The sequence below is a fragment of the Miscanthus floridulus genome, chromosome 4 (genome assembly GCF_019320115.1).
Source record: "Miscanthus floridulus cultivar M001 chromosome 4, ASM1932011v1, whole genome shotgun sequence".
Lineage (NCBI taxonomy): Eukaryota > Viridiplantae > Streptophyta > Magnoliopsida > Poales > Poaceae > Miscanthus > Miscanthus floridulus.
In genome coordinates, this window is record NC_089583.1 from 22,379,159 (window position 1) to 22,391,907 (window position 12,749).

At 47.3% G+C, this 12,749-nt stretch overlaps 1 pseudogene; it reads right to left on the reverse strand.

Moving 5' to 3' along the window:
* Positions 1-5,458: 5,458 nt before the first annotated feature.
* LOC136551134 (IAA-amino acid hydrolase ILR1-like 8) lies at positions 5,459-8,961 on the reverse strand (annotated as a pseudogene).
* Positions 8,962-12,749: the final 3,788 nt, after the last annotated feature.

A 12,749-nucleotide genomic window follows, 5' to 3' on the forward strand; every position in this document is an offset into this window, starting at 1 on the left:
AGTTGCAACAGTGGTAGTAATTTTTCCTATGCATGCACGGTTCCCACGCGAAATTAATGCCCACTCACGAAGAAATGGACCGGGGCCTGCCCCGCATGCAACTGTTGTGCATGCATGCCCACCCCTGCCACAGCGCCTGCACGCTGTGCACGTACACATGCAGTTGTGCGTCACATGCCTGTTGATGCGCATGTAGATGAGGACCACCCATGCCGCTTCTCTTGCCAAGCACGTTGGGACCGCTATGCCCGTTTGGATCGCCTCTCCAAGCGTCCGCTTCCTACACCTACTAATGTTGCAACATGAAGCACTTATGCAACATACATCTGAAACAGGTGAAACATTTATAAACATACATTTGTAACATATGTGTATAGCAACTGCAACATCCAGATAAACACACTTGCAGCATACGTCTGAAACAGATGAAATATTTTGAATAAACGCTTGTAACATATGTGTATAGCCACTAAAACATATAGAACATTCAGATAAAACACTTGCAACATACATCTTAAATAGATGAAACGTTTGAAACATACACTTGCAACATACGTGTACGAGCATTGCAACATTCAGATAAAACACTTGCAACATATGTTTGAAACAGCTGAAACATAAACTTGTAACATAAGTGTATAGCTATTGCAACATATGCAACACCAGATCTACTTTTGTAACATCCAGATAAAACATATGCAACATACATCTGAAACGCATGAAACATACGGTTGCAACATATGCTCATCCACTTGCTGCCGTCCAATGCAGGCTAGTTGACGTGGCGCGGGAGAGCGCAATGCGAGGCGTGGACGGCGCGCGGCGCGAGGCACAGGCGGAGCACACGCGGCGCAAGGCAGGTACAGTGCAAGGCACGACTGCGCGAGGGGCATGGGCGCACGGCGCGAGGAGCGAGGTGCTAGGGCACGCGGCGCTAGGCGGGTCCATCCATCCGGATGCTCTGAGGGTATCATTATCGGAAAAACAAAAAACACGTCATCGACGGTTTCCAATAATTTAAGTCTAAAAAAATAAAATGTACATCTACTTGAAGATTTTTTTTTGTCAGTGCCACACCAGTGACCTTTTTCGTCATAGTGCCACACCGCCGCCCCCACCATTGGCACCGCCAGCCATCCATCTCCGGCACCTAGCTCACATCAAGAACCTGGAAAACGGAATTGCTATTACTTGCTCTATCTTTTAGTATTAGAAAGGCTTGCAAAACAATAATTTGGAAAAATAAAGTCTGGAGTTTCTAAAACTTCAGAAAACTGACAGTTTCAAGAATATTATAGCTTTTAAATAAAATTACATTAATGCATCCAAACACCTCTGATCTCCCAAAACCAAAGTATCTTATAAACCACAGTATTTTCCTACAAACTCGAGAAAACATGGTATCCAATTAGGACGTTAGCACTTGCCCACTTTTCTGGGGGCTTTGATAAATATGCAATCTTTAAATCGGTCCAAACCAAATCTCATAATACTTTCTTCTCTTCCAGTTCACATTAATTTGTATCACATTTCACTTCGTCATAAGATTAAGGGGCCACGCTTATCTGAAAGTTGATCTTTCAAATGGTTCAGATTTCTGAGTTTTATCGACTATAAGAAGTTTTGTAATTCTAACGAAGGTCTTGACCTACTCGGCTACTCACAAAATAAAGACTATGAAGTACATGTTAATTACTGCGCATGATGCAGCAAATTTCGACAGATATGCATTACATTACAGTTTACAACATTCATGGATGTTCATCCTTTCATTCCAGTTTGATATGACACACTAAGAGAATTTGCATTTCCTTTTCCAGAAACCCATCCAGCACCTTGATCGGGCCGACCAAGACTGCTCCTTACTTTCAGGAATCAGGTAAAGTTTTCCAAACGGGCCTGGCCCATCGGGCCAGCACGGGCACGGTGCTGATTTGGCCCGGTCCGAAAACGGCCCGGCCCGGCCTCTCCCGTGCTCGTGCCAAGCACGGCACGGCCTCGTGCCCGTGCCTGGGCCGCTATGCTAGCCCGTTGGCACGGCACGGGCACGGCCCGCTCCAAAGGCCGGCACGGGGTCGGCACGGCTAAGAGCCGTTGGATGAAGCCCCCGGCGAGCGCTGGCCGTTGGATGAAGGGCTGCGGTGGGGCGCCTATATAAGCCAGGAGCCGCCCGGGGGAAGCTATTGTGCTCATTTCTTCCCCCTCCGCGCCGCGCGCACCTCGCTCTTCGGCTCTGCTCTCTCGTTCGAAACCCTAGCCGCTCACTCTCTTCTTTTCGCCGTCCGGTGGCTGGTGACAGCGGCGGTGGCTTGCACGGGCACACGGCACGGCCTTGTACACCCCTTCTCTTCTCTCTGACCGGCGATGTAGCTTAGTCGTTGAGATCTCCAACGAATCGTCTTCGTCTCTCTCTCGTCGCGCTCGTCGCGCTCGCCGGACTCCGGCGTCATTGGGGCTCTGCTATGATGCGTTGAGGTACCAGGACGCCGGATCTGAGCGATGTCGTCGTCGCCGTTGCCTCTGGTGCTCCGTCAAGCGAGGTGAGTTAGATCTGTTTCTTGTTCTTCTTCTTCTTCTTGATTCGCTGTTCTTCTTCACTTCTTCTTCTTGTTGATCTTGCTTTGTTGTTTTTTACTTCTTTTTCTTCTTCTTGATTTAACCCTAGATCTGTTTCTTTTTTTGAAGCCACTGGCGTTGAGGGACCGGAGGCCGGCGACGATGAGATGTCGGATGAGCAGGAGGACATCGGTCTCTCCATGACGATCAACGACGAGTTGCGCCTCTGCGGGATGACCGGAGACGACGAGGACGATATTGTTGGGGATGCTGAGGAGCTCTTCGGTCGTCATGCTGCCGAGGAGCTCAATGGCGGTACTGCTACTCACCCACTTCCCGTCGACGACGCTGATGGCCCCAACGCCGTCCAGGGCGACACTCAAGCCGCTGCTGATGACGGCTCAACCAGCCGGCCTAACCGCCCTTCTACCTCGGTTTGCTAGGAGGATTTCGAGAAGCTCTACAAGAAGGTAAATGGTAAGGATGTCAGGTATGGCGCTCGGTGTCTTCACTGTCGTAAGGAGTACTCTGCTAATTCTAAATTTGGGACTGGCCACCTTCTCCGTCATCAAGACTCTTGCCCTAAAAAGCGTGAGAAATGTCGCATGGCTCAGTCCCACATTACTTTCAATAAGGATGGTAGTATGCGTAATTGAGAGTATTCTGCTGAGGTTGCTCGTGTTCAGCTTGTTCGTTTGCTTGCTAGGCTAGATCTTCCCCTACGTCTTGGTGAAACTGAGGCCTGGGAAGATTACATAAAAACTGCTCATAACCCTAGGTACTCAACTGTTTCTAAGCAAACTACAGCTAGAGATCTTTTTAAGTATTTCAATGAGAAGCGTGGTCGTTTGATTGATGATTTGAAGAACAATGCCATTTCATCTGTTGCTATTACTTCTGATATTTGGTCTGGAAATGCTAAAGAAGATTATTTGAGTGTTGTTGGTCATTACATTAATGTTGATTGGCAACTTGAAAAAAGAGTGTTTGGCTTAAGGCTTATAGATGCATCACATAATGCTGAGAACATTGCTGAACGTGTTAGTAATGTGCTTAATGATTATGGTATATTGAACAAGGTCTTTTCTGTTACTTTGGACAATGCCTCGGCTAATAACAAAGCTATGGATAAACTGAAACCTGTGCTTAAGGAGTATTTAGGTTCTGATTTGTTTTTGCATCAACGCTGTGCTTGTCATATCATAAATCTGATTGTTAAAGAAGCTCTGGTTGCTGTTAGTCCTTTGATTGATGCTTTCAGAACTGCAATATCATACATTAACTCTTCTAACCAGAGAGTTGCTGCATATAAGAGTTATTGCATGGCATCTGGTATTAGACCTAGGAAGTTTGCATTGGACATGGATGTTAGATGGAACTCTACATACCTGATGCTTAGGCATTTGCTACCACACAAGGAAACTTTCCATACTTTCATTGAGTCTAATTATCCTAGAGCTAAAGGTGGCCCCTTTCTTTTGACTCATGATCATTGGGCTATGGCAATTAAAATACTGGAATTCCTTGAACTGTTTTATGACTCAACAGTTGCTTTGTCTGGTGTCTACTATTCTACTGCCCCACTTATGGTTCATCATATTGTTAAGATTGCTATACACCTGCATACGTATCAAAATGATGAACATATTAGAACTGTTGTTCAACTTATGATTGATAAGTACAATAAGTATTGGAGAACCATACCTGATCTTTACTGCATTGCATTTATCTTGGATCCAAGAGCTAAAATTAAAGGTTTTAACAAAGTGCTTAGAAAGTTAAATTTGCTTACTGATGCTGATTATTCTAATAAGCTCATGCAAACTAGAACTCTTCTCTTCAAACTGTATCATAAGTATGATGATTTGTATGGATCTGTAAGGACCAAAAGGGCTGACCCTCCAAGCCTATCTGGTAAGAAAAGAACAGCTTGGGCTGAAATATATGATGATGATGATGGTGGTGGTGGTATGGTTGGAGCTGGCTGTTCTTCTCTTCCTCCTAATCTTGATATGTCTAGGACTATTCCTGCTACTGCTTTGCTACATGCAGCAAATTCTTCTAGCAGTAGTTCTGAACTGTCTGCTTATCTGGACTGTGACACAGTGAGCCAGTGGGATGATGACTTCAACATCCTGAACTGGTGGCATCATCATAAGCTAACATATCCAGTTCTTTCTACCCTTGCTAAAGATGTTTTCAGTGTGCCTGTTTCTACTATTTCATCAGAAGCTACTTTCAGTACCACTGGCAGAATCATTGAAGAAAGGCGGCGGAGGCTAAACCCTGAGACTGTGGAGGCACTCACATGCATCAAGGACTGGGAAGCTGCTGAGTCAAGGCTACAACATATGGTGGAGGATAAGGAGCTCGAGGAGGCCTTTAAAAACCTTTATCTTGATTAGTCATTCATTTATGTAATGGTCTGTAATTTTAATTGGACTTGGATGCTTTGGACCTGTGGATTGGATGTAATGAACAATTGAATTACACTAAGGGGCTGGCTGCACTCTTTTTCCCTGTCCAGGGTTTCTCACAAGGGTGAGTTTTACCTGGACAGGTTTTTAATGAGGCAGCCATTGCACAGCCCTTCCTTTTGATATTTTGTTGCCTGGTGTTCTCTTCTTGATTTTGATTTCTTCATATTTGAGCTGTTCTCTGTTTTCTGAAATTTTGATGTGGTTTTGTGGGTTAGTGCCAAGGCACGGCACTAACACGCTGTACTGCCGTGCCCGGTCTGGAGTGCTTAGTGCCGTGCCTGGGCCAGAGGCTGAGCACGACGGCACTACACGGCACGGCACGGCAAGGCTACCGTGCCTGACCGTGCCGTGCCTGGCCGTGCCGTGCCCAGCCGTGCTCGTGCCGTGTAGTGCCCGTACGGCCCGTTTGGAAATCTTTAGAATCAGGTGCACTGGTTTTTGTTCAGATACTCAACTGCCACGGCAGCATGGAACGCCGCTCCCATAGGAAGAGCGTCCTCATCCATGACGAAGTACGGCGAGTGCACCGGGCGCACCCTCTCCATGGTGGTCTCGTTGCCGACGCCGATCAAGAAGAAGGCACTCGCTGCCCTCTGTGCGTAGACTGCAAAGTCCTCGCCACCCATGGTCTGCGGAGCAATCTTGACGTTGGCTTTCCCAAGCATGCCCTCAGCAACTTCCTTGGCATGCGCGTACATCCTTTCATCGTTGACGGTGGTCGGGTACGGCCGGAGATCCTCCTCCAGGAAGTCGACGGTGGCGATGCACGGCGGCTTGTGCTTCAATGATCTTCCATACAAACATCAGGTTGTCGCTTTGCATTGTCAGTTGGTGGGGAAGGCATCCATTGTCAGGTTGTCACTTTGCATTATATTGTCATTACGTACCTCTTTGACCCTCTTCGTGAGAAATGATAGACCTTGATCTGTCATGCTTCTGAAGGTGCCACCAATTGTCACAGATGCAGGGATGACATTGAAAGCATCACCTCCTTTCAGCATTGTGACAGATACCACCTGAAAGTTAATTAGCAACCCAATGAGATGACAAATCCATCATTTTTCAGACGAACTGCTAGCTAGAAAACTAAATAATGAACAATCATAGATATATTCATATGGGTGTGGTAATCAAGCTGATCGTGTACAGCAGCTTCAAGAGGGTCAGTTTCCCGGGACACAAGTTGCTTGAGGCTGAGGACGCAGCGATCACAGGATCAATGGCGTCGTGAGGGCCGCCGGAATGCCGGCCTTTTCCCGTGAGCGTTGCCGAGCTGCTGCTGAAAGGAAAGGCCCTGGCCAGTCTGCGACAACGCCTACTGGAAGATCTGGAATGACGTGCAAGCCGAAGATGGCTGAGACATCGTCCAGGTCAACTTCTTTCAGAACGAAATAGGCCCCAGCGTAACACCCCCCCCCCCCCCCCCCCCCCCCCTTCTGCTGGCTGGAACACAAGCTTTATTGTACCCTGAAGACAAATATCACCATAATTTAATGAGAAGTGATCAGCCACAACATCAACATGTTAGCGTTCTTGCGATATATTCAATGGTGACTTTAATTTCATCATCACAGAAGTATAGGTTTATTTGCGAATTACCTTCAGGTCATCCTTCCGAGATTGAAGAAGCTTAGCAGCTCCAAGGAGCATCGTGACATGAGCGTCATGTCCACAAGCATGCATCTTGCCATCTTCCTTACTCTTGTATTCCCAGTCTACCATTTCCTGCCAAAGGACGACATTATCTATCATTTTCAAGGAAATAGCCACACAATAGCACCATGTTAACAGTTTAGAACCCTTGTGGTGTAATCGCTAACATAATTAATATGGTAGTTTCAGTAAAAATCGTGTCGATCGTGTGCAGATCCAAATCAATATGATACGTTGAACTGCTGCACAAGGTGTAAATTTTACTGTCGTTTTCGTTCTTACAATGTACGTCATGTTTGATTTGTCTAACTCATTATGCCGTGCAAGATGTGGCCAAGAAATGACTCAGATGTTGTGTTTGTTGTTCCATGTCGTTTTCATTTCTAGTACTCATCATGTGTGACGTTACAAAAGGGACTATATGCTAAGATTTATCACAATCTCGACTGTCTCATTTTGACTACTTAAATTGGGTGCTAAGAGCATCTCCAGCAGCAATACCTAAATTAGACCCCCTACTTCTCGATTTGAGTAGCCACCTATTTCAACACTATCCATTTTTCGTTGTTTTCTTCTGCAAAACTACCTAAAACAGGCCGCCCAAAACTATCCTAGCAGAGAATGACATGTGGGACCCACATGTCATCCTCTCTCATGTTCTCCTCGCCATAGACGCCGGGGAGATGCGCCGGCAGTGTCGAGGCGGGCATCAGCGGCGGAGCAAAGGCAAGGCGGAGGTGCTCCCGCGCCGGGCAGGGCAGGCCACGCTTGAGAACCGTTGGCAGTTGGGCGGGCTCCTGAGCAGATGACAACTGGGCGGGCGGCAGCGGCTGGGCGACTGTCGGTGGCGGGGCTGGGTGAATGTCAATGGCCGACCGTCGGCCGTTGGCGCAGTGGCTTGGTGAATGCAGTCCAGTCGAGACAAACGCGTCGTGCAGGTTGCGCGGGTGGAGAAGTCAAGCGGAGAAGAAACAGGGAAACAATTTTGGGTAGGGGAGTAGGGGGGCAACATGAATGGGTAGCGGGAGAGAGAAAATAGGAGGCCAATAAATCTGAAGGGTCCTAATAAGGGTCTGCTGGAGCTGATTTTTTTGCTTCCACTATCCAACTTGGGAATAGGGGCCTCGTAGGTGTGCTACTGAAGTTGCTCTAAGAAATGCAAGTAAATATACAAAATATCATAATAGGTCTCTTGCGTTGGGACACAAATATATGGTAAGGGTCTGTTTGGTTGGTGGCTTCAAAAGGCTGCTTAGGTTAGACATACTTTTTAAGCATCGAATTTTTAATATCTAGGGTCAGGATATGTTACATGGCGCGGCAGGCATTTATGTGTCAGGACTCTGACTAAAGAGGCCCTTCCTCAAGAGAAAGCGAGGAGGGGCTAGTTGTATGGCCTCCTGTTATTGTTTCTCTACCTTTCAGGCGTTCTATTGGACAAAAATAGGACGGAGCAGCCGGTAGCAATGACATATGCTCCAGATATGACAATTATACAATGGACTGCGACATACATCATCAGATGCTGAACCATCATCATCACGCCTAAAAAAAACTCCACAAGTTTTCATATTATCATGTAGCAACGATCACATTGGCATTCAATCCTCAATTATACTCCCTCCGTCTCAAAATAGAAGTCGTTCTTACTTCCTAAGAAGTCAGCTATTTTTAACTTTGACCGAACGATTATATATAAAATAATATTAATATTTATAATATATAATTAGTATCACTAGATAGATCGTTGAATATACTTTCATAATAAACTTATTTGAAGATATAAAATTGGTGCACCCATTTTTTTCAAATCTAGTCAAAGTTGAGAAAGTTTGACCTACGCGTATCTCATAACGACTTGTATTGTGGGACGAAGGCAGCATTTACAGATTTGAGGATCATTAAATTATACCATGAATCTTCATCAGTTCAGTAAAAAGAAATTAACTTTTACTGCAACGAAGCATTGAACACTTTGAGAACTCTGATCACTACCTGATGTTCAAATGAAGAGCACAGAGAACGCAGTAGCAACCATAGCATAGCAAGCGAGTGAATGCAAGGGAGCATAGTGCGTGCCAACACAATTACACAACAGTAGTTCAACACTAACCTGAACGGGTAGCGCGTCCATGTCAGCCCGGAGGGCGACGACGGGACCGACACCGCGGCCGCCGCTGGCGATCGTGGCAATGACACCTGTCTAGGCGACAGGCAAGGCATAGGGGACGCCGAGCGCGTCGAGCTCCGCGCGCACCAGCTCGCTGGTGCGGTGCTCCTAGAAGCTCCCGCGAACCCTGGCGCATGGGCCGCACTTACACTACGGGAAACACGTGATTTGCCGAGTGCAAAAATCTTTGCCGAGTGCCAAATTTCGGGCACTCGGCAAAGACCTGCTTTGCCGAGCGCCGTACTCGGCAAAATATGGCACTCGGCAAAGGCTGTCTGTCTTTGCCGAGTGCCTGACACTCGGCAAAGGCAGACACTCGGTAAAGATTGGTAGGGGCCTAATGACATCCAGCGGCGTCCTCTTTGCCGAGTGCCCCCCGTTTGGCACTCGACAAAGAATTTATTTTGCCGAGTGCTAAAACTTGGCACTCGGCAAAATATTTTTTTTTTGGTTTTTACCACTAATTCTTTTTTTAAAGCTTTAGTACACTACCACAAACAACATGTTTAAATTTGGAACATGTTCATTGCCTTTTGGCATATTTCTATAGTTTATTTTGTTTTGTTGAATTTTTTCAGAAAATGTAAGTTTGAACTACAGGTGCATCGAATAATGGATTACATTCGTTCAAAAAATGTTATCCTTGTTTCTTAGTGTAAATTTAGGCTAAATCCAAGAACTGTCTCGAAATTTCGATCAACGTGCTCACGGGGCAACGCCACCAACTTGCGTGGGAGTGGTTTTTTAATTGTATAAAATGCGAACGAATTCCGAAAATCATGAAACTTGTCGAGTTGTCGCCATATCGTATGCGTATGCCGTGGAAAAATTTGAAAAAGTTTCGACCACGTTGTCACATACGATGCTCACAAACCAGGACACATGTGGAGATGTCCTGGTTTGTGAGCATCGTACGTGACAACGTGATCAAAACTTTTTTAATTTTTTTTCACGGCATACGCATACGATATGGTGACAACTCGACAAGTTTTATGATTTTCAGAATTCGTTCGCATTTTATACAATTAAAAAATCACTCCCACGCAAGTTGGCGGCGTTGCCCCGTGAGCACGTTGATCGAAATTTCGAGACAGTTCCTGGATTTAGCCTAAATTTACACTAAGAAATAAGGATAACATTTTTTGAACGAATGTAATCCATTATTCAATGCACCTGCAGTTCAAACTTACATTTTCCGGAAAAATTCAACAAAACAAAATAAACTATAGAAATATGTCAAAAGGCAATGAAAATGTCCCAAATTTAAACGTGTTGTTTGTGGTAGTGTACTAAAGCTTCAAAAAAATTGGTGGCAAAAAACCAAAAAAATTTATTTTGCCGAGTGCCTAGGGTTGGCACTCGGCAAAGTAATAACTTTGCCGAGTGCCGCCCAGCTGGCACTCGGCAAAGAGCTGCTGAATTTTTCTTAAAACTTCGCCTAGTGCCAGATCACAACACTCGGCTAAGAAAATTGACTTTGCCAAGTGCCGCCGCTCTGGCACTCGGCAAAGCCGCCTTATCCCTTCACCCGCGCCCGGCGCTCTCTCTCTCTCTCTCTCTCTCTCTCTCTCTCTCTCTCTCTCTCTCATTTCTCTCTCCCTCTCACCTCTCTCTCCCTCAGCCGCCGCCGCTGCACATCGTCGGCCCACGCCTCCGCCCCGGCCCGCGCCTCCACACATCGCCGGCCACCACGCCTCCCTGTGCGGCGGCCCCTCACCGGCCGGCACCCCCAGGCCGCCTCCCCGTGCGGGCCCCAGCGCCGTTGTGGCGCACCCCGCCGGCAGCCATCGCCCCCGCCCGGCCTCCACTGCCCGCGCCGGCCCCCTTGGCGGCCACCTCCCACTCCTGCGCGCCCCCCTCGGCGGCCACCTTCCCCGCCGGCGGCCACTACAGAAGAGAGGAGGAGGAGGCGCGCCGCGGCCACCGCCCGCGCCGGCCCCCTTGGCTACCACCTCCCCCGCCTGCGTGCCCCCCTCGGCGGCCACTGCCCCCGCTGGCGGCCACTGCAGAAGAGAGGAGGAGGAGACAGGGGAGAAGAGATGAGAAGGGGAGAAGAGAGGAGGAGAAGGAAGGTGCCGGCCTAGGCCCGTCGACCCTCACGCCGCTGCGGTCGTCCCCGCCGTCGTCGCCGACCCTCGTTGTTGCCATTCTCGTCGCGAAGGTATGCCCTACACCTATAGTAGTTAGTAGTAGTACTTAGTAGTGTTAGTAGTAGTTAGTAAGTAGTAGTAGTTAGTAGTTAGTAGTGTTAGTAGTATTGTTAGTAGTAAGTAGTGATAGTAGTAGTGTTAGTAGTAGTAGTGTTAGTGTTAGTAGTAGTTGTAGTGGTAGTAGTACTTGTTGTTGTACTACTTCAATACTTTCATCTGCATGGAAAGATAACTAAAGTACATGGCTCATCTTGGTATATATATGTTTGTTGGCCTTTGTGCCTATGTTTGGTATATATGTGGTTGTTGGTCATCGCACCTACGTTTCTTGCAGGTTTTGGAAGCCTCCCCGTGTAGGGGAGGTGCTGCCGAAATTTTCAATGGATTCTAACCTATTGCCTTTTTATGTAGGAGAAGGACCCGTGGGAGGGACTCGGCGACCCCAATCGTCTTTGTCGGCGCTGCTGGTCTGCCTGCACCGCATCGCCTCGCCACTGCACCAACACGCCACTGCCCCGCTAGCCTGACTCCATCGCCACCCTAGGTATAACCCCCTCCTCCTTTGCATGCATGTTTTATATGGTCACGTAGCCCAGTTAGGCATCTCCCGTTTGAAAGAGATACGGTCAGAGGTATGTAGATCTTTGCATATCTACGACCGTATCTCTTTTGGATTGTCCATGTATTTTGGATAGCCCACGGATGCGTAGATGAGATTAGTTTCCATGGTTCGCTCCGATCCGAGACAGACTTTCGACATCACCTCCCTATTGTTCTCCGGGTACACACTCTCCCTTGCAGGACGTGTATCAGGAGAATAGTGGGGAGGTGCTGCCAAAATTTTGTCTCGGATAAGAGCAGAGCATTGAAACTGACCTCATATACGCATCCGCGGGTGGGATTAGGACCTATCCTCACCTATTAGATGGTAGGAACATCGTGCAGATGCAATTGCTGGTTATATTACTCGCTTACATATGTATATGCCAGAGGATGGAGAACTGTTATTGGATGTACACGGGCCACGCAAGTATGACCCCATAATGGATGACTAAGACTAATGCTTTCTTGGAGCATTCATTTGGCGAGGCTGCTAGAGGGTCAAGTCGGATGCCATGTCCCTGCAGCAAATGTGACAACCGTGTAAGAAAGAATAGGAAGAACGTGGGGGAAGATCTTTGCAAGTATGGATTCACACCAAACTATACCTGCTAGATCCACCATGGTGAAGCCAATCGTATTAGAGAGGAGGTGGTGAGACCACGCCTCGAGGCTTTTGATGGAGATGCCGGGGTAGCAGACTGGATGGATGACTTTTAGGAGGCACAGTTCGGTGAAGGATTAGAGGACAAGCCAGAGGAATCCGCAAAGGCGTACTACGATATGCTGTCTTCGGCACAGAAGCCCCTTCACGAAAAGACAATGGTTTCGCAACTGGATGCCATTGGACGCCTAATGGCGTTCAAGTCACAGTGTAAAATGAGTTGAGACAACTTTGATGGTATGTTGGCAGTTGTTGGATCCCTGCTTCCGGAGGGTCACATTCTGCCGAAGAACTTGTACGAGTCACAGAAACTTCTTCATGCCCTTAAGATGTCGTATGAGCACATCCATGCTTGTCCGAATAGTTGTGTCCTATTTAGGAAAGATCACGAGAAAGCAACACACTGTCCAAAGTGCAAATCCTCTAGGTATCTGGAGGTCGACACTAGTGATGGCAAGAAGGAACAGTTTGGTATC